This window comes from Rhinopithecus roxellana, chromosome 1, assembly GCF_007565055.1.
Source record: "Rhinopithecus roxellana isolate Shanxi Qingling chromosome 1, ASM756505v1, whole genome shotgun sequence".
NCBI classification, from domain to species: Eukaryota; Metazoa; Chordata; class Mammalia; order Primates; family Cercopithecidae; genus Rhinopithecus; species Rhinopithecus roxellana.
In genome coordinates, this window is record NC_044549.1 from 195,835,583 (window position 1) to 195,858,829 (window position 23,247).

At 41.1% G+C, this 23,247-nt stretch overlaps 1 pseudogene; it reads left to right on the plus strand.

Moving 5' to 3' along the window:
• Positions 1-18,950: 18,950 nt before the first annotated feature.
• Positions 18,951-20,761, plus strand: LOC104670995 (annotated as a pseudogene).
• Positions 20,762-23,247: the final 2,486 nt, after the last annotated feature.

Consider the following 23,247-nt stretch of genomic DNA (forward strand, 5'->3'; position numbering starts at 1 on the left):
AATTTATCTACCTCATTTACTTTTAAATTCTTTTGTAGCCATACTGTCTGTTTTCCTATTTTAAGACTGATGAAGTATTCCCAGGTTCTGTCTAAAACCTAGGAGTTGTATTGGTTGGAAGAGCTGAACATCCAAGAGGTTTTTGTGATGCCTTTTTTGTAATCTCCTTTTGTAAGTGTAATATTGAGCAAATGAAACATTGCTTTCATGGTTTAACAAGAAAGGAGAAAGAAAGATTCTAGCTTCTGGGAGGAAAGTCTTTTCCCTCTAGGTAGAAGGCCCTGACTGAAAAGTGGATACAAGACTGTTAGTCAAGGTGTTGTCTCTTAGTTATTGCACCTGACTTTAGGATTCCCCAGATATTATTATTATTATTATTATTCCTGCCATGTTGTGCCTTTTCTTCTGGAATTGTAAGTGAACACATTAATAGTACCTGTTTAGACTGTGAAATGGATGTCACCAAAAACACACCAGTGGCTTTCTCACTGTTGAGCTAATAATGCCTTGTGAATGTATGATCTATGGAGAAATCCCTTTTGTTGTACCTGCTGATGCTGTCTGTCTCTTGGAAAACACATTTTGAATTCCCCCCCCCCCCAAAAACTTAGTTATTTTACTTCCTGCAAATCTGTAATTATTTCAAAATTCAAACTTAAAAATTATAGACAAGAAAAGAAACTGTTTCTTTTACATTTTTTGCCACTTCCACAGCAATGCTGTATTTCTTGTTCATTATATAATATTGTTTTCATCCCTGGAGAGAAATATTTCAGGCCTGGGCCTGTGAGTAAGAGGCTCCTTGCACCCACTTGCTTATGCTTTTCCAGGCCCAGTGCTATTTTTGGAGGCAACATAACCTAATTTCTGGGCAAGGAATCTAGGGGCTATCCATTAATTTAGAGATTGAAAATAAAGGGAATCCCCCAAAACAGGGATAAAAGCATGTCCATCGTTTTGGTATTTGTTGAATTTTTCAACCAATTATATACCTACGGCATTCTCCCCTCACCTCCCACTGCCTGTGGCACAATTTCCACCATGTATTCTCTTCACTTGTACATGAACTCCAGTCCCTCCCAGCCTGAAGTGTCCTTCCCAGATCTTTGTTTCCTTCTGCAGTGCATAATGTAGCAGAAAAATCAGAATCATACAATCTTAGGTGCAAATTCCTGGGTATAAACTCACCCCTTACCAGTCTTGTGACCTTGGACCAGCAATGTCACTGAGCCTTGGTTTCCTCTTCTCTCCTTCTGGGGTGATCCCTTTCTCCCAGGACTGTGGAGTACAGTTGGTGAGGACTTTTGTGGAAGACTCTTGCCAGGTAAACATTAGCTCCTCTTTTCCCTCCCTGACTTTAGCAGCTTCCCCTCCCGGCCAACATTCCGAAGTTCCTCTATGCATCTATGCTCCAAGAGCATCTGTGGAGGCTGGTACCACTTTACCTCCTGTTTTCTCCTTGCCCACTGTGGTCTGGCTTACACGCCCATATTCCCACTGCAGCAGAATTTTCGTAGGATTTACAGATGGATTTCTAATTGCCAGACAGGACAGATTCTTTTTCAGTCTTCCTTTTGCTTGACCCTCTCACAGCATTTTGTTCACTCTTACCCTCTCTCCTTTTGCTTCTACAACAGAACATCTGCCTGTTCTCCTCACTCAGATTGTTTTCTCCCCTTGGTTCCTTTCCTCTGAACACTCTGCCCTGCTTGGATACCAAGCTCTGACATGGACTCTTCTCTGTTCCCTTCCTTAGATTGACTTTATCCTCACCAAGCCTCTCGTGTCCTGACTATTCTCAAATCCAAATCGCCAGCTCTGGCCTCTCTTCTGAGCTCCAGACCTGAGCTTCAACAGCTTTTTGGACAGATTCTCCATATGACTGTTGTGTAGACTCTCAAACTCTGCCAACTTCCCACTCGCTTGCTTTTCTGAATATAACTTCCTTCGTTGTATGGGACAATAAACTCGTGCACCTTATTGGATTACTTTGATCCATCCCTTCTCCAACCCCCACCCTATCCCATCAGGTCACCCTTCAAACATGAGATTAGACTTCCTGAATGATTGAGAAGGGACCAGATGACACAACCTGGAAAGACTAGGAGTTGTCTCCTTGTGAGGTGAGGTTTGACCAGTGAAAACGGGAAGTAGGAGGGATCCTATCTCTCCTGTGGACCACTTCAAGGCATAGTTGCTGGTTGTGATCTGTTGTGCATGCTGACCAAACTTCCTGTTGAAAGATTTTGCTTTGTTTGTTCCCCCTGAAGCAGAGCCAGAGACAAAGCTAGCAAACAGATAATTTACTTGGGAAATGATCCCAAGGAGTAGGAATGAGAGACACTGTGAGTGAAACAGAGAAGGTGGGAAAGCTGGTACAAAGATACATTATTAAGTAGGCACCACTATGGGTGGTGATTGATGCTTAGTGGTGTCAGGTGATCTAAGGAGCTTTGTGAAGTGCATCTAAGAATTATCCTCCTGGAAACATGAAAGGGGAACACTTATCCATCGGCTCCTGTTTCCCCATGGATGTTAACTCCTGGGTACTTCCAGGTTGTACATGTGTAAGTGCTGAGTGGGATTTCCCAGCATCCCACATTGGCATTAGAGTGACCCTGGAGCAGGAGGAGAGAAGCCAAAGAAAGATACTCTCAGGTTGCACCTGTATAAAAGTGATTGAGACCTGTGTAGAACTGTTGCTGCAGAAGTGATTGGAGTAGGAAATAGGGCTGAGATTTGAAGTAGAACATAAAAGTTGTCAGATATGGACCTACTGTGTCTCTTTGTGGCCTCGTTGTGAAGCAGTTGTCAGTGCAGTAATTAATTACCTTGCACTGCCTCACACATTTTTTTTCTTGTTTCACTTCCTATTTACTTCTCCCTCACTCTTATGGGCTTGTATCTTCAAAGTAAAGTGTTAGCACTTTAATCCTTGCCTCAGCCTCTGATTTCTCAAGGACTCTTTACAAGACTTTTTTTTTTTTTTTTTTTTTTTTTTTTTTTTTTTTTTTTTGAGATGGAGTCTAGCTCTTGTAGCCCAGGCTGGAGTGTAGTGCCATGATCTCAGCTTACTGCAACCTCTACCTACCAGGTTCAAGCAATTCTCCTGCTTCAGCCTCCCAAGTAGCTGGGATTGCAGGCTTCCACAACCATGTCCAGGTAATTTTTGTATTTTTAATAGAGACTGAGTTTCATCATGTTGGCCAGGCTAGTCGCAAACTCCTGACCTCAGGTAATCTATCCACCTCAGCCTCACAAAGTGTTGGGATTACTGCTGTGAGCCACCATGCCCAGCTGATAGGGCAACATCTTAAGAGGCTGGATAGCTTCTCTTAATTGCTATGGAAATAATGCTTTTTAAAATCAATGTGTAATAGTTTGATTATTTATGACAGCACAAGAGAATGGTTGGATCAAGGCAGTCAACATACTTTTAAAGCCAGGGAGCTTATATGGCAGCTTTTATTATTTTAAAGGTTTTCTTTTTACAAGGAATTTTTTTATTGATGTGTAACCTGTAGAAAAGTGCACATGTTACAACTACAGACTTTTATGAATTTTCACAAAGCAAGCACAACCATATAACCAGTCCCTGGATTAATAAATTTGAAATTATCAGCATCTATGAAGGCCCTCTTATGCCATCTTCCAATTACTTTATGCTGCTTTCCAACAGTAACTATTATCCTGACTTCTCATACTTCTATGGCAGCTTTTAAGGAGATCATTGTCTGAAGCAGTCACAGGTCAGATTGTGCTGAAAATCAGACCCAGAATCTGATTATGATGGCAGCACAGCAGAAAAGACTATGAGAAGTGGTCACATAGTCTTGTGAGAGCTTGAGACCTGAGTTGGGAACATTTTGGTAGCTGAATGCAACTATATTAAACCCTAACATTCCTTTGAACTCCCCAAGTTGGCAAAAGCAATCTCTTCCCTCTGCCAAAGAATAGCTGCCCCTTGCCTGGAAATCATGTTAACCTCACTTGAGTGCCTCAGTGCCTCACAAAGAGGTACTGATTCTCAAGACTTGCTGCCATTATTTGTCATTTCTTCCAGGCCAAAAACTAGACAGACCCCAGCACAACCTCGATGGAGAAGAAATAGCCTAAATGTCAAAGGAACTTACAGAACTTTTTACTGTGTGTCAATTAGACCTAGGGGACATTTGTGGGACAGCTTGTGTGTGGAGCTCTCATTAATGGAATTAGTGTCCTTATAAAGAGGTCCCAGAGAGATGCTCTGCCCCTTCTACTATGTGAAGACACGGTGAGAAGTCAGCAGTCTGTAACCTGCAAGAGGGCCCTTACCAGAACCTGACCATGTTGGCACTCTGATCTCAGATTTCCAGCCTCTGGAACTGTGAGAAATAAAATTTATGTTGCTTATAAGCCACTCCATCTATGGCAATTATAGTAGCCCAAACAGACTAAGACACTGCTGTGACAAATTACCATCAACCAGTAGCCTACAACAACATTAATTTATTATTTCACAGTTCTTGAGGCTAGAGGTCCTAAATCAAGGTGTCAGCAGGGTTGGCTCCTTCTAGAGGCTCTGAGGGAGAATCTATTCCATGCCTCTGCCTTAGCTTCTGGTGGTTTCCAGCCATTTTTGGCATTTTCGACCTGTAGATACATTACTAATCTTTGCTTTTATCTTCACATCATGTTCTCCTCTGTGTGTCTCTGTGTCTTCTCTTTTTCTGTCTTTGAAAAAAGACATTTTGTCATTGGATTTAGGGCCCATGCTATATCCAGGATGACGTCATATTGAGATTCTTAATTATATCTGCAAAGACACTATTTCTAAGTAAGGCCGTATTCACAGGTATTGGGGCTTAGAACTTGTATGTATATTTTTGAGACCACTATGTAACCCACCACATAGGTCTTTAGAGTGTTAAGTAAGGCTCAGGGCAGATTATAAAACTGGATAAAACAGAATTCTTGACACAAGTGCATGTTCTCCTGATTGTTGGACCAACAAGTTGACTTGGTAAGGGCAGTTTTATTCCTTGCTGATCTGTTCTTCCAGCTAACTCACAGACTTGCAGTAGGGATCAGAATCAACTACTGCCACCTTAGTCGACCCATAGACGTGCAGTTAGGAGCCACAATAGCCCCCCTGGCCACCACAGCCTAGAGCGGAGGCACTCAGCCAAGTGCATTACAGATCAACTGAGTCCCAGCTGACCACAGGTACATGAGTGATAATGAATGATTATTTTAAGTGCTTGAGTTTTGAGGCAGTTTGTTTTGCAGCAATAGCTAACTGATATAGAGATTAGCACATATCTCCAGAAATCAATAGGCATTGCTTTTTGGCCTTTTGGCTAAGATCAAACATAGAAATCAATAGGTAAATAATCAGTAGGACTTTAAAGGATTTAAATAACAAGCTTGATGTAACAGCTATATAAAGAAATCTGTACCCAACATCAAAGCAGAAACATTCTTTTGAAACAAATGTGGAAAATTCACCAAAAATAAGCATATTTTAGGCTTAATAGCACTTTTCAATTTTTTCCAAAAAGAAAAACTCTATAAGCAACTTTATAATAAACAAATTATAGCAAAAAAGGAAAACTAAATTTAAAATCTCCCCAAAATGATTTATTGGATTAGAATAGAAATAATCCTTCCAAAATACTTGAATGTCAGAAAGAAAAAAATGAAACAACTTATAGACTAAATTAGAAATTAATGACAAGAGACATTACATATGAAAATCTCTGGGATGCGGTCAGTCACACTAAAAATAAGTACAGCCTTAATACATTTATTAGAAAATATGATATTTTTAAAATAAGTAAACTGAGGTTTCAACTGAAGAAGCTAAGGAAAAAATCAAAGTAATCTTCAAAGTAAATAATAAATATTAAAACAGAGGTCAATGAAATGGAGCAATAGAAACCATAAGGGTACTTTTTTTTTTTCTTTTTCGTTTGGGGGGAAACAGATAAAATGGACAAGTGGTGACAAGTTTAATCAAGATAAAATGAGAGGACACTGATAAAGAACATTAGGAATGATGAAGCTGTCATAACTGCAAATACAGTGGAATTTCACAAAATTGAAGAGAATATTATATACAATTTTATAATAGCAAATTTCATAGTTGGAGAAAAAAATTCACATGATTTTTGAGGATCAAATGGCCAAATTGGCAAAAGAAATAGGAAATTTAAAGAGACCAAAACACATACAGGAAAGGGGTCTAATATCTACCAAAATGTCACCAAGTCCACTTAATTCTCCTGGCAAGTTCTACCAGACTTTCAAGGAACTAAAAATTTCATATTATTTAAGTAAAATTTTTATTTTACTTAATCAAATAAAAATATGGAAATCTTCCCAATATATTTTGCAAGTCTAGCATAACTATGGTACCAAAATCAGAAAAAGGAAGAAAGAAGGAAAGAAAGCTATAAGCCTAGCTCATTTTATAAAGAGGAGCATTATGGGAGAAAAAAGGGCAAATTAAATCCAGCAACATATTAACGATCAGGTTCATTTTAGCTATGCAAACGTGACTTAACTTTAGGCAAATTTCAATGTAAGTCACTGTATTAACATGTTAAAGAAGAAAAACATATGCACATTTTGATACATAGTGAGAAAAACATTTGATAAAAATCAACTCATTCCAGAAAGCAAAATGAAAGCACTCAAAATAGGAATAGAAAGAACTTTCATAAAATATAAAGGTATTGTTAGAAATTGACTGCATAGGCTGATGTGGTGGCTCATGCCTGCAATCCCAGCACTTTAGGAAGCCAAGGCAGGCAGATCACCTGAGCTTAGCGGTTTGAGACCAGCCTGGGCAACATGGTGAGATCCTGTCTCTATTAAAAATGCAAAAATTCGGGGAGTGGGGAGCAAGGGGAGGGAGAGCATCAGGACAAATACCTAATGCATTCGGGGCTTAAAACCTAGATGATGGGTTGGTGGGTGCAGCAAACCACCATGGTGTGTGTATACCTATGTAACAAACCTGCACATTCTGCACACGTATCCCAGAACTTAAAGTAAAATTAAAAAAAAAAAAAAGCAAAAAAACAAAACTAGCCAGGTTTGGTGGTAGATGCCTGTGATCCCAGATGCTTGGGAGGCTGAGGTGAGAGAATGGCTTGATCCCAGGAGAATGAGGTTGCAGTGAGCTGAGACTGAGCCACCGTGCTCCAGCCTGGGTGACAGAGTGAAACCCTGTCTCAAAAAAAAACAAAAAATAAAAAATAAAAATAAGGGTGGGGCGTGGTAGCTCACGACTGTAATCTCAGCACTTTGGGAGGCTGAGGCGGGTGCATCACTTGAGGTCAGGAGTTTGAGAATGGCTTGGCCAACATGGTGAAACCCTGTCTCTACTAAAAATACAAAAATTAACCTCGTATGGTGGCGCATGCCTGGAATTCCAGTCACTCGGAAGGCTGAGGCAGGAGAATCACTTGAACCCAGGAGGCACAGGTTGCAGTGAGCCAAGATCGCTCCACTGCACACCAGCCTGAGCAACAAGAGTGAAACTTCGTCTTGAAAAACTAAATAAAATAAATAAGTAAAAATAAACATAAAAGAAAGTGACTGCATCCAAAGAACTCATGGCCTGCACTCTTCTCCAGCTCCCAGGCTGGAAGCCAAGGGATGTTAGTGGAGTTCTGTTGGGCTGCAGGTCTTCCATGGTTTTCTCCCCACAAGTGCTTCCTTTACTTGTGGTGGGTTATGCATCAGTTAGCCCATCTGTGGATCTGATCTCATTTCACCGTGAAGATATTCCTGTGTGTTTCTGGCATTGGGAAGTATTATTTTCCAGCTTTCAGTTATATTTCTTTGACCATGCTCATTGAAATTTGAAAAAGGATGAGGGGTTTTAAAGAATTGGTTTAGAAGAATGGTTCCCAAAATTTTGTATAAATTAGAATCATCTGAGAGTCTTTTTAAAATACAGAGACCTAGGTTCATCCCAAGTAATTTTCAACATAACTTTTCCCCAATTATATTAATAATGCATATTCATTGTTGAAATTTTGAATAAAAAAGTATATAGAGAAATACTGTTGTGAGAATGAAACCATAGACTTGAAAAATTTTGAAATGTGACTTTTGGGGGTGTTTCCTCCAGCCAGAAGTAGATGACAGTTTCACCTCATTTCTTTTGTAATTATAACACAAGATTTCCTCCCACTTCTCAGAAAGTGTTTCAAGAGCTATAGGAGGAGGCCCTTGTATTTAAACAAACAAACAAAATACATGAAAGTTAGAAGATACATCTGAAAAGTATTCAAGTGTACATTCTGATAGTAGGGTGAGTATAGTTAAAAAAGGTAAAATATAAGTAAGAAAGGTGGTTTAGATATTTATTTGTAATGGAATTACAGAATTTGTTTAACATTTTTAGCTTTTAGAATATATGACATAAAACCTTAGGAAGAAGGTATTGATTTGCCTCATCTCACACACACACGCACACACATACACACTCACAGAGGCTTACGTAGTTTCACAATTCATTAATCAGCAAAATTTGGGGAATATTCTTCAGTATTTTTAATTGTATAATATATGAAACTGATTTAAATTGTATTTGATGTTTTATAGCTGCTGTTTAATGTAATAGTACACTGTGAATATGTGCTTCTGTCAATAAATACAGGAATAGATATACTAGATCATATCTATCAGTGGTTGCATCATACTTCCTTTGTATTCATCAGGATAGGCTAGGTTATGTTGTAGTAACAAGCAATCCCCAAATCTCACAGTGAATTTTTCTTCAGGTTACTTGTGAGGACTCTGCTGCTGTATGTCACTGTTAACATTATTCCTCGACCCTGGCTTACAGAGCAACCATATTTAGAACATTGCTGGTCACTATAGTAGAGTGAGCAGAGGGCTTGAAGGTCTAGAACTGCTAACCAAACACTTGGATTGCAATGAACACATGTTACCTTTGCTTACAATTCATTGGCTAGAACAGGTTGCATGACCCTACCCAACTAAAAGGGGCCAGGAAATGCAGTCCTATGATGTATCCCAAAGGTGAAAAATCAAGCAGAAATATTCAGTGGGCAGCATTAATGACTACTACATATACATGTGCTGTAATTTATTGAACCAGTCCCCCATATTTGTACATTTATTATATTTCTGCTTTCTCTTTTATGATAATTAGCATCCTTATAAATAAATATTGCTTGGTTTCTTTTCTTCTTGGTAGCGGAATTTCTAGATCAAAGTATACATATATTTTAAGGCTTTTGTTCCATATTTAACAAATCACACTCTAGAAAGGTTTTATCTGTTTATAGCCTCACTGGATATTGGATGCACTACCTTAGGTCCCAGGAATCAAACTCAGGTCTCTAGAAAACCTCTATGGTAGGGATCCTCTGTCTCATGGATGTCCCCTGTCTGTCCACATTTGCATGTTCTGTGTCTGGGAACCTACAACACTCTATCTGTTGTAGGTTCGAGCTTTTATGATAATATCTATTTTCTTTATTCATGAAAGAAAATTGGTGCATGCTGAGTCCTTGGTCCCAACACTTTCCTCCCAGACACTGCAGAACTGCAGATGTTATTCTATTGCTTTCTGGAATGCAGTGCTCTAAAGAGCAGGTTGGAACTTTTCTTATAATTTCCTTTTTTTTTTCAGACAGAGTCTTGCTCTGTTGCTCAGGCTACTCTTGCCTCAAGCAATCCTCCCACCTCCACCTCCCAAAGAGCTGGGATTGCAGGTTTGAGCCACCACAGTCAGCTACTATTTACTCTTGTTGTTTGAAGATTTAGCCGTATGAATAAAGTGTCTATTAGTTTATCAGCCATATATCAGAACTTACCCATTGAAAGTGGCCCCATTTATTTTGCAACAGGGGGCGGTGTTCAAAGTTTTGTCTCGTATTGTTCACAAACTGCCATGTGCCATGTGCCTTTGTCTTCCTTTCTCTCCTATTTGTTCCCATTGCTGCCTGCAAAGCTGCCTGGAGAGGATCCTTAACTGGCAGAGCCTTTCTTCAGAGATTTTGGAACTTGCATTCTGTCCTGTCACACTGTCTTCTGGGTATGTACCACCCCTTTATAAACACACAGAACTCAATTTTTGTTGTTTGCCTATATATATATAACTTGCCCAATTTTGTTTTGAAGCTGACCAATACCCAAATTTATTGGGAGCAGCATAATGAGCCAGAAATCACTTTGGCTGGGGCAGCTTGACACACACCATAAATGTATGAGAGCCCTCAGCATGTGGGCTTAATGGATAAATGAAGTGTGGAGTGAGCAAGTCTGGGAAAGCTTAGCCATAGAGGCTTGTTTCATTGCCATCCAGGTACTTGTGAGCATCAGCTACAAAGGACTGCAAGCTGTTGGGAAGATCTCCATCCCCTGCCACTGGGAAAGTTTTTCTTGTTTAATAGACAGGGAACCCAGAGAAATTCCTCTTTAGTTACAGGTGGAGGGGGGATGCCTTCGCATTAACAAAACTGAGTTTGGATAATGCTTCCTTTAAAAATTTTCTTTAAAAAGTGTGGGTCTGTCTATGATGAACATAATAAATTTTTATTGCAGACATTTTAGAAATTTTTTTTTTTTTTTTTTTTTTTTTTTTTTTTTTTTTTTTTTTTTTTTTTGAGACGGAGTCTCGCTCTGTCGCCCAGGCTGGAGTGCAGTGGCCGGATCTCAGCTCACTGCAAGCTCCACCTCCCGGGTTTACGCCATTCTCCTGCCTCAGCCTCCCGAGTAGCTGGGACTACAGGCACCCGCCACCTTGCCGGGCTAGTTTTTTGTATTTTTTTAGTAGAGACGGTGTTTCACCGTGTTAGCCAGGATGGTCTCGATCTCCCGACCTCGTGATCCACCCGTCTTGGCCTCCCAAAGTGCTGGGATTACAGGCTTGAGCTACCGCGTCCGGCCTAAAATTTTTAAAGCATCAAAGAAAACAACCATCAGTCATAATTCACCATCTGAACATGACTACTCTTCGTTCTTTGCGCATTCTTTTACTTTTAAAAAGAATATATGTTAGATGTCTTATAAAAGTGTGATTGTATTGATATAAAGTTTTATATCTTGCATGTTTCATTTCACATACCTTGAACATGTATCCTTCTAAGCCTGACATTTTTATTTTGAAGTGAAAAACCCTCTCTCTGTCTTTGCAATCCCTTTTTCAGAAGTAACCACTTTAGCAATTTGACACTAAGTAACCATGTTAGCAATTTGACGCTTATTCATCCAAATATTTTCTGTGTTTATACAGATACAAAAAAAACTTTAAACACATGTATCCCTTTTTGTTTGGAATTATGTTCTATGTATGGTTTACTTTTGTTCACTAAACAATGTATCTACTTAGTTATTTAATAATTTTTTTTCAGCCTGAGCAACATAGTGAGAACCCAGTTCTACAAAAAAATTTTGAAAGTTAGTTGGCATGGTGGAGGACACCTGTAATTTTTGCTACTTGGGAGGCTGAGGCAAGGGAATCACTTGAGCCCAGGATGTCAAGGCTGCAGCGAGCTATGATTGTGCCACTGTACTCCATCCTGGGTGATGGCGCGAGACCCTGTCTCTTAAATTTTTTTTTTTTTTCTTTTTTTGGTGATGTCTCTATGCTAGGGACTAAGAACCCTGGATACCTTCTTAGAGCACAGCAAGGAACTCCATCTCACGTTGAAAAACAGGTACAGAGTATTTCATAAATAATTTATTTAACTATTCATCTACACTTTAGGTTGGTTCTAATATTTATGTTTTGACTGACAATGTTCCTCTTATTTGTCTAACCCTCTGCTAGCCCAGATGATGAGGAAGGTGGTAATTAATTCAGCAAATGGATTAATTACACTCTCATATTAACCACCACCTCTCTTCTGGATATGCAATTTAAAAATACTTATTGCTGTTATATCTAGTTAGCACTGCATTTGGGTTTTCTACTGTTACTGTTCTAAATTTTCAAGTAATTTCATGTTTATGATGACGCTTTTAATGGATTGGATAAAATGGGAATTTGCTAAGAAGTTTCTGGGGCCCATCTCTGATAGTGAGAACTAAATATTTGACCCTTGCCCCCATGCTCTGGCTTACAACTCCTAATATCCTTAGAATCTTCAAAGCGAGGTATGCTATTGAGACTGGAGGCTGGCAATCCCTAGGTAGCTTCAGGATGGGGGCTCGTCACAGGGAAGACCAAGGCACAATTAAGAGGGTTGAGACTTTTCAGCCCACCTATAACCTCTTGGGAGGAGAGGGGCAGAAGGTTAAGTTCACTAATGGCCAATTAGCTAATCAAGCCCCCATAAAAGCCCAAAAGGACAGAATTTGGAGAGCCCATGGGAAGCACACCTCAACTCCATGGGGACAGATACTCCTGTGCTCAGGACACTTCTAGGGCTTCTCCAATGTATCCCTTCATCTGGCTGTTATTTGTGTCCTTTAGACTATCCTTCGCAACAAACTGGTAAATGTAAGTCTTACCCTGAGTACTGTGAGCCACTCTAGCAAATTAATTGAACCTGGGGAGGGGGTTGTGGGATCCTTGATTTACAGTCAGAAGCACAGGTAAAACAGCCTGGGGCTTGCGATTAGCATCGCAGCAGGGGAAGCAGTCTTATGGGACTGAGCCTCACCCTGTGGGATGTGACACTATCTCCAGGGGCATAGTTTTGGAATTGAACAGGGTTGGAGGACCCCCAGCTGGTGTCTGCTGCAGAATTGATTCCTTGCTTGGTGTATGGGGGACGTCCCCTGACTCCCCCTGCACTACAACACACACATTTGGCCACAGAAGTCTGTGTTGATAGCTGTGGTGTGAGAGTGGAGGGAAACACATCTGTTTTTTCTCCTCACATCTCTAGACCTCTTCACCTGCTGCCAGCGAGCCAATGTCACTGCCCATCTCTTTCAGTCTTTACGGTGGGAGCTGGTGCATTGATTTCTATTTAAACTTCAAAAGGCATTTAGAAGGGATAAGTTATGTTGGTAGATCATGTTATTTCACAGTAAGTCCATTTTTAATACCTTGAAATGTTCATATGGCTTTTAGTTACTGAGTAATGTAGAAGAAACTTGCCATGTCAGCTTCACTCTGCGCCATATCACCTCCTCTTCAGCAAATTTGGCCTTCTTCCCAGGCCGCCTTGACACTTGCTCTAATGTGCTTGCCATGGGTAAACCCCTGGGCTTGTGCACTAGTCCCCTCCTGACCACCCCTTGTGACCGCTTCAGCCTCAGATGCCAAGCCTACCCATGCCACCCACCCTTCAGTTGTGTTGATCCACTGCAGGTCCTGGAGTGATCCACTGCAGGTCCTGTGAATGCCAGGAGTTCTCTCCTCTAACACAGGCTGTTTCCTTCGCTGGGAGCAAACCCCCTTCTCCTCTCCTGAGCTGACTTCCTCTTAAGAATGTTGAAATTCACTATGATACTGTAATACCCCAGCTGGTGTACAGCAGAAAGAACAGTTCAGTTAATATGAAACAAACATGGGATGTCCTGTCTCAGGTTCCAAAGCCAGTTCATCATGGAGCTAAAGTCCCCATTTGGTTACAATATGAAATACTAATTAAATATTTATGCTAAATACTGAAAGTCAAAGTTATATCTCCTAGAGAATTATGATTGCTAGGTTTGTTGGGTAACACTCTTAGTATGACATTGATAGGCTATGCTGTGGTTCTTTTTTACATTATCTCCAGGATTTGCGTAATTTCTCTTATACAGTAGTTCCCCCTTATCCATTGAGGATGCATTCCAAGACCCCTGGTGGATGCCTGAAACCACAAATCGTACTGAACCCTATATATACTATTTTTTTCCTATATATGCATACCTATGGTATTGTTTAATTTATAAATCAGGCAAGAAGTAGATTAACAAGAACAATAACAAAATAGAACAATTATAACAATATACTGTAATAAAAGTTGTGTGACTGTGGTCTCTCTCTCTCAACATGTATTATTGTACTGTACTCACCTATTTTCAAACCTCAGTTGATCATGGGTAGCTGTAGCTGAAACTATGGAAATTGAAATTGCAGATAAAGACGTGATATGGTTTGAATCTGTGTCTCCACCAAATCTCATGTTGAATTGTAATCCCCAGTGTTGGAGATGGGCCTGGTGGGAGATGATTGGCTCATGAGGGCGGAGTTCTCATGAATGGGGCAGCACCATTCCCTGGGAGGTGTTCTGATAATGAGTGAGCTACAGTGAGATCTGGTTGTTTAAAAGTGTGTGGCACCTCCCACCGACCCTCTTGCTCCTGCTGCGGCCATGTAAGATGTGCCTGCTTCCCTTTAACCTTCTGCCATGACTGAAAGCTTCTTGAAGCCTCCCCAGAAGCTGAGCAGAGGCCAGCATTATGCTTTCTGTATGGCTGGCAAAACTGTGAACCCATTTGTTTTAGATTGTGTACCTCTCCAGATGCAGCTATTTGTCAGGTTACTCATTTTTGTTGTTGCTGTTTTTCTTTTGTCAGTTACATTGAGCCATTTACTCATGTTAAGTTGAGAAACATCTACAATCTTTGTGTCTTCCTTATGTGCACTGCTCTTTAGTCATATCACCTCTATTCCAGATGAATTTTACAATTCAAGTCCATGATTTTATATTTGTGAGCTTTAAATATTGTCTGGCTTGCTTTGGCCTGTGCTTCCTATCTATTGATCTTCATTTTGTTGAGCAGTACAGTTTGCTGTTATCCACAATTTCCATCTGCAGGCTTGCTCACCCAGGGTATGTGAGTCACCTGTGGCTGGTACAGAGTCCATGATGTTTCAAGGAGTTACTCATTCAATCTCTACTCATTCAGTCTCCATCTTTTAGGGGCTTATGGTGTGCAGATGAACAAATATAGGTCCTCAGCTGAGGAGCTTCCCTTCTGTATAGAAGGAGACAGGAATGAAGATGGCCATCCCAGTAGAATGTGGTCTATGGCAATAGAAGAAAGTGTTCTGGGGGCACAGGAGAAACATCCAATCATTATGGGATGGCAGAAGGTCACAAAAGACTACCAGGCTTTACTGCTTAGTTTTCTACCAAGTATTTACTGCTGCCCTGATTCTCTCTGCCTCCTTTGTGGTAACAGTCACTTTGGAGAGCCACCCTTCCCTGATTGCTATCTAAGCCTTTGGGCAGGGGCACCCACTCTCAGCTCCAGGGAGCATTACCCAATCAGTAAATTCCAAAGCCCAAGTTACCAGACTCAGCATGGAGAAGACATCATGGAAGGGAAGTAAAAATCAAAAGATACATCAATGTATGTGTTCTTTATTCCCTCTGTTTCCCCCTTCTCCTCACCTCATTTAAGTCAGCTTGGTGGTCATTGCTTCATGGGAGGTATGTGGCAAGTCAGAAAACAGAACTACCCTAGAAGTCTTGCTGGCTTTTTATACTTAGAAGAAGTGAATTCCTGAGAATAATTTATTTGAATAAACATGAAAGGAGAAGGATTTTCCCCAGACTAAAAATAGATTGTTCTGGTCAGATGGGGTGGCTCATGCCTGTAATTACAGCACTTTGGGAGGCCAAGGCGGGCAAACCACAAGACCAAGAGTTCGAGACCAGCCCGGCCAACATGGTGAAACCCTGTCTCTAGTAAAAAAAATTTAAAAAATTAAAAATAAATTAGCTAGGTGTAGTGGCGGGCACCTGTAATCCCAGCTACTCAGGAGGCTGAGGCAGGAGAATCGCTTGAACGTGGGAGACAGAGGTTGCAGTGAGCCGAGATCGTGTCACTGCACTCCAACCTGGGTGGCAGAGTGAGACGAGACTCCGTCTCAAAAAAAAAGAAAAAAGAAAAAAAAAAGAAGATTGTTCCAGGCTGGGAAGAAGAGAAGAGTGCTATGGCGGCAGGAGTAGATGTGGCAGGAGTAGAGGTGCATTACCCTGTTTTTTTGGTAGCCCTGTTAGAGCAAGAATCCAGAGAAAGACACATTCAGAAAGGCTTCTAGCACAGGAATAGCTGAGACCTGCCTGGCCTTGAAGGAGTCAGGAGGACAGGATAACAGATGTCATTGTGGCTTCCCATAGGCACTGATGACTGAAGACCAAATAGCTTTCCCCTATCCCCAATGCCTTAGCAAGACCCTAGGCTTGTGTGCGGTTCCCAAGAAAAGCTGAGGTTGTTTTTCCTGTAGCCCAGCAGGGCAATATTTGTATTATTTGTAGAGACAGAGTTTCGCCTTGTTGCCCAGCCTGAGGGCCTAGGGCTTGAGTCAGAAATTAAGTAGAGTCATGGACTATAAAGCAAGTTCTAGTTATTGGACTCCTTAGTTCATGAGCTGAAATGTACACTCATCACACACCCGAGGATATTTGAATTCCCTTCTGCCCTATTTCATTCTACCTTCTTTCCTTGCAAATGGTTTCTAAGACAGCATAAACAAATCAGCACCTTGGCGCTCCATCTAACTCATACAGTGTCCATTCTCAGACTTGCTCTGTCCTATACAGCAGTGTTCTTAGTAAAGCAACATTAGACAAAATTCAATACCATGGTAGAGAGAAGCTGATCCCATTCTACCCACCCAAACACCACTGGACACATACCAGTAGACAGCTTTGAGGACAGACAACCCAAACAGCATTCCAAATCCATTTTTCTGGGTATCAAATGTCAAAAGAAAGTTGTTTAAGTGACTCAAATAGAGATTAAAGGCTTTATTCAACTGATACACATCAGAGAGATTAAAGACTTTGTTCAACTGATACATATCAGAGAGCAACTAGAGGACAGCTGACCCTAGATTAAAGTGGGGTTGGGATTTTATAAGACAGGGGAAAGCTGAATGCATGAACTCGTGGTTTTGGCTTAGTTAGCATTTTTCACTTTCATCAAAACTCATAGTTGGAGGTCATTCCACTTTTGTGCCTCTTGCTTAAGGTCATTGGTAAAATTCTAATACTATCAAAATAGTATTTTCTGAGAAGTATTTTGGCAATCCTCGTGGCTTAAGTAAAAAACTTCCTGAAACATATTTTAAAAATAATTATACTGAGGTATCTGTGGGAGTTGCTTGTAAAGATGCCAAGGGGACTTGTGGCTCACTGGGCCTGAAGAGCTGTAAACCAATCTGGCTTTACACAGATTTGTGATAGAGGTGAGGAAATGAGAGGTTTAGAGGATAGGAGGCTGCAGCCATGGCATTTAAGGATTTGGAGTTAAGGCAGTTGCAGGTTATGCCAAGTTCTAGGTGGTCATGATTTTGTTCCTGAAGCATTAGGTTGAAGCATATGCAATCACTGATGTTGTTGGTCAAAACCAGTATAATATCAGGAATTTTTATAGGGCTCAACCTAAATAAATATGGGCAAAAGTCAATATGGTTGAGTTGCTGAATTTGGTTCTGGGCCAAAGAACCTTGCTTATATATATCCTCTGTCCCTCTAACAACACAACTAGCTAGTTTTATCTTTTCACTTTTCCATGTTCACCTCAGCTGACTGGTCACTTTCTCTTGGAAACCTGGCTGTCGTCTTGGAAAAAGTGGATCTAGTTCTGCTTTTGCCATTGGAAAACATACTTTGAGCTTTCTCCATCTCAGATGGGTCAAAAACCATTCAGTCCACGTGATTGAAATCTAGGAGCTATGACTCCTAAATTGAGAGACAGAAATAAAATTTTAAAACCATATTCTTAACAAACATATTACAAATAGTTAATCTTAAATGGCAGCAGAATGTATCCCTGGTGTCTGAGCCAAAGTTAATGTGTATACTTTTGAGAGCCCCTGCTAAGCTGCCTATTGCATTGGCTGCAATATGGCACTAACAGGCGGAACGGCATTCTCATGACCAGACACTAAATGAACATCATCCCAAAGAATTACCATAATATCCTTTATATCTTATAATTGTATGAAATGACGCAAGCAGCTGTGTCCGTCAAAGGCTTTATAAACGGCACAGAAAATAAGTACCCTGTGATTGGCATCTATTAACAAAATGAACACCCCAGGCACACTATTTCATTACTCCCACTGGCTCCCAGAGGTATAATTAGGGTTGAATTTTTCATGAACATAAACATTATTTTCTTTGTCCACTATGCTATGCTTTGTGCCTGACTCTTCAATATTCCACTCAGAAAAACAGAAAAGGAGAGAAGAGAGGCATATCCTCATTGGCTGAAAGTGATTCTGTGGCTTGCTGTAAGGGTGCCCAGGCCCCTAGCATGGAGCTTCGAGTCCTCTTTCAGGCAGAACTCTCCCAGACCTGCTTTGCCCACTCCTGGCTTATGCTGAGGTTGGAGAAAGACCCAGCATCATCATCTGGAGCTCGGTATCTCTTGCAGAACCCTCAGGTTTTGGAGACATAAATATATGGTCTTCATTGTTAGTCTACTTACTCTATAATTTTTAAGTCATTTTTTAAGAAAAATAATAGTGAAATGGCTGTGATTGTTCTTGTTCTTCCTCTCGGTTTATTTGGTTGGATGATATCTGGTCTGATTTGCAGTCATGTTTGAAATGCTTTGCCAGTGGAATTTATCAGTCATTACCCCCAGAATCTTACTGAAATATAAATCTAATAATGCCATCCCCTTGGGTTTTCTATTATCAATGGGAGAAAGTCCAAGTTGAACAGCATAGCCTGTGGGGTCTTTGTGAGATGCCCCTGAATGATCTCCATCTATGTTTCCTGTCTCTCCCTTCATAGGCAATCTACTCTCTAGCCACATTAAATGTCTTATGATTCTCTAATTGTGCCTTTCTTTTACACAATCCTGGGATATAATTTTCCTACATCTCCACCTTGCTAAAAGTAACCCTCAAAAGTAAAATCAAGCCTTCGTGTTCTCTCTCTGTCTCCCAACAGGGCGGCCTCAGAAAAGAAGAATAAGGAAGAGGAGGAGGAGGAGGAGGAGGAGGAGGGGGAGGAGGAGGGACGGGGGAGGAGGAGAAAGAGGGGGAAGGGAGGGAGGAGAAGATGGAGGAGGGGGAGGAGGAGGAGAAGGAGAAGTAGAAGACAATTTTCCTAATAGACTTTCTGGCTGAGGATGGGCAGACTGGTGGAGGAAGCACCTATATTCCCAGACTGGGCTGATGAAACAGATGAGCCAGAGGAAATGCTTCAACCACTTGGCACAGTAATGATGACGATGTGTGTAGGACATCTCCAATTGACCATTCCATTCTTCCCGCTGTTCCACAGGTTGCTGGGGAACCCCATATTGATTGGAGCCATCTTCCCAAATCACCATCCTACAATGCTCTTCTAGGGAACCTGCTCTATGATGTGATAGAAGACTCAATTAAGGAATTATTTAGAGGATTAAATATCGGTACAGCGCACTGACCACATGAACCCAGCAATCCAGAGAGGCTGAAAAGTTTTAGTTATCCTAGGTTTGAGGACCTGGATTCCCTGTTCAGTTTCCTGGGTCTCAATGAAGAGTCTCTAGGTAACAGGATAATTAGAGTGGATATTGCTGACCAAGCACAGGATAAAGACAGGGATGACTGTTCTCTTGGCCAGGATAGAAATCAGGATACTGACAAAACAGATATACTGGAGGCCCATCCTGCCACAGACAGCTTTGATGACTACCTGCCTAGAAGAGGTGATGATAGCTTTGGAGACAAGTATCAAGATCATGCGATTCAGACCAGTATCATGATGGGTATCAGGATGGGTTTAGAGAGGGCTCACACCAGGATATAGATCGATGTGGGGGCCAGGATTAAGATGATGACTGAGGCAGCAGCGACTATGATAGAGGCTGTGATTCTGCAACAGGCAGTGGTAGAAGAGCATTTGGTAGTGGGTACCTCAGAGATGATGACTACTGAAGAGGCAGGTGAAGACCAGTAAGACAGACAAGACAATTGATCATGGAGCTCCAGAGATGATTACTCTTGGGGTGATTATAGGCATGAGGATAGGGGTCCCTCCCAAAGATCAGAACTGAATCTAAAGCCTCAGAGCACTCATAAGGAGGACGATACCTCTTCTAGCACCCCCGTCCCAGTTGAGTAGCTTCTATCTTTGGAGGGGGAAAGTCCATTGACACAGTTGCTAGAAAAAGAGAAGCAGAAGAACAGCTACAGAAGAAACAAGAGAAACTATAGTGGCAGTTGGATGAGCCAAACCTAGAACAATGGCCTCTGGAGAGACATCCAAGCTGGCAAAGTGAAGAAACTCAGGAATGGGAATGGTGGAGGACAGGAAGTGAGCCAGTGCAGACTGGGACCCAGCCGCATCAGGCAGAAGCACATCAGACCAGGATGCATGACGAAGAGAGAGTGAGAAGTCTCTAGAAAATGAAACACTCAATAAAGAGAAACACTGCCACTCTCCAATTTCTAAGCCTCCCAAACCTGATCAACTCCTCAAGGTGATGCCAGCCCCTCCACCAAAGGAAACTGCTTAGGTGAAAAGAAGTTCTAATCCTCGTATTCCATCTCAGAGCTCAGACACAGAGCAGCAATCCCCTACAGGTATTGAGGGAAAAGTACCTCCAGTTCAACCCTCAGAGGAAGGACCAGCAAAGAAAGATGAAAATAAAGTAGATGGAATGAATGTCCAAAAGTCCAAACTGGGAACTCGGGCCATGGTCCAGGAGATGGAGGGAACAAAGACAGCTGGAAGGAGTCAGACAGGAAAGATGGCAAAAAGATCAAGTCTGCAGATCTGCACCTGAGCTAAAGAAACCTGAGGAAAATCCAGCCTCCAAGTTCAGTTCTGCAAGCAAGTGTGCTGCTGTCTCTGTTGATGGTGAAGATGAAAAGGAAGGAGCACATTACACCAAATAGACCTCCTGTGCTTTCTCCTAGTCTCTCTCCACCCTGGACATTCAAGAGCAAAGCAAACCTCCATCCAGACAAGACAAAATAACACTCACCACCTCCTGGGGGAGGAAAAAATCAGGGTCAAGTTCTGATCAAATAGATATGTCTCAACCCAAAGGCAAGCTTTCTATTTAATTTGGAAATGCTGAAGACATTTCTGCTAGAGAAATAAACACTGTGAGGAAGTAACTATTGCCACCACTCTTTAGCATCAGAAAGATACAATATCTGAATAAATTAAATAAGAAGTGTGTAAATGTTTATTTGTAAAACTCTACAACACTCCCTGAAAGTCCAAAAAGTAGACCTGAACCAATGGAAGATAAAAAGTATTCTTAGATAGGAAGACAGAATCATAAAGATTTTAATGCTCCTCAAATTATTTAAAAGATTTATGCGATTCCTATAAAAGTACCAAAAATCCCCACCCCCACCCCCACCCACCTGTGCCCTGCAAGAACATGACAAGATGAATATGAAGTTCTCATGGAGAAATAAAAAGTCAACATTGGCCAAGAGAATTCTGAAGCAAAAATTTAAAAAATACTGGGAAATACTGTGTCCAGTTCTGCCAAATATTAAAACATACTAAAAGTCCTCAATAATTAAACTGACATATTTAAAAACAGGCAGATCAATAAAACAAAATAAAAAGAATTGCAGTAAACCCAATGTATGTGTCAATTCAGTCCATATTAAAGGTGTCTCAAATCACTGAGGAAATGGGATGTTTAAGAATCGGTTTTGAGGCCGGGCATGGTGGCTCACACCTGTAACCCCAGCACTTTGGGAGGCCCAGGCGGGCGGATCACTTGACATCAGGAGTTTCAGACCAGCCTGGCCAACATGGTGAAACCCCGTGTCTACTAAAAATACAAAAATTAGCCAGGTGTGGTGGCATTCGCCTGTAGTCCCAGCTACTCGGGAGGCTAAGGCAGGAGAATCACCTGAACCTGGGAGGCAGAAGTTGCAGTGAGCTGAGATTGTGCCACTACACTCCAGCCTGGGCTGTTAACAGAGCAAGACTCCATCTCAAAAAATAAACCAAAAAATTAAGAGTGCTAGAAGAAAATATGAATGAATTCCTTTAAAACCTGAAGTGGATAGTGCCTTTCTAACTATAACTTAAAATTCAGATGCAATTTTCTTAAAAGATAGATAAATTTAACTAAATAAAAGAACTTTTAAACATTTTTGCATGACAAAACAAACATCAAGACAAAGACAAATGACAAATAACAACTGAGAAAAAAAGTATTTACAACTTGTATCAGATACAAAGGGCCAATCTCCATAATATGTAAATATTCTTACAATTAAGAAGAAAAGGTCCAAAAAGAAAACTATAGAAAAATGGGCAAAAGATATGAACACACAGTTCATGGAAAAGTAAGTTCAAATATCCTTTAAACATATGAAAACGTATTCAATCTCATTTATTATAAGAAAAACTCAAATAAAGACTTTTTTTTTTCCAGATAGAGTCTTGCTCTGTTGTCCAGGCTGGAGTGCAGTAGCACGATTTCAGCTCACTGTAGCCTCCACCTCCTGGGTTCAAATGATTCTTGTGTCTCAGCCTCCTGAGTAGCTGGGAATACAGGTGTGCACCACCACGCCCGGCTAAGTTTTGTATTTTTACTAGAGATGGGGTTTCACCATGTTGGCCAGGCTGGTCTCGAACTCCTGACCTTAAGTGATCCACCCACCTTGGCCTCCCAAAATGCTGAGATTACAGGAGTGAGCCACCATACTTGGCTTCTTTTTTTAGTTTTTGTAATTAACTCTTTTTTCTCAGTAACTTGTTCTTGCTTGATGTGAAATTCTGTCTTAACCAACTGAAGTTTTATTTGCTGGATTAACTGTGCTTCCTCAGGTGTGCATTCATCTGTTTCATTAGTGCCTCTCTTATAATCTTGATTTTCTCTGTTCTTGTACATTTTGGTTGTGTGTTCCTTTTTGCATTTGTTTACCTGAAAGCCTTTCTGTCCACATGGTATTGTTCCCCACAGCCTGTCACCAATGATGCAGGCAAGGAGTGGTGTGCAGCTGTGCAAAGAGTGTCTGGATTTCTGGAAGTAAGGGCTACTGGTCTCTTTGGATCATCAACCATGAAGCGTACTGATGTCTCTTGACCTAAATAACTACACTCACTGCTCCCACCTGAATGATGACACCTTTGTCACCTTTTGCTTGGCATAAGAAGAGGGGCTGGGCCAGGTGCGGTGGCTTACGCATGTAATCCCAGCACTTTGGGAGGCTGAGGCAGGTGGATCACAAGGTCAGGAGTACAAGACCAGCCTCACCAATGTGGTGAAACCCCATCTGTACTAAAAATAAAAATTAAAAAATAAAAATTAAAAATTAGCCAGGTGTGGTGGCAGGCACCTGTAGTCCCAGCTGCTCAGGAAGCTGAGGCAGAAGAATCACTTGAACCCAGGAGGCGGAGGTTG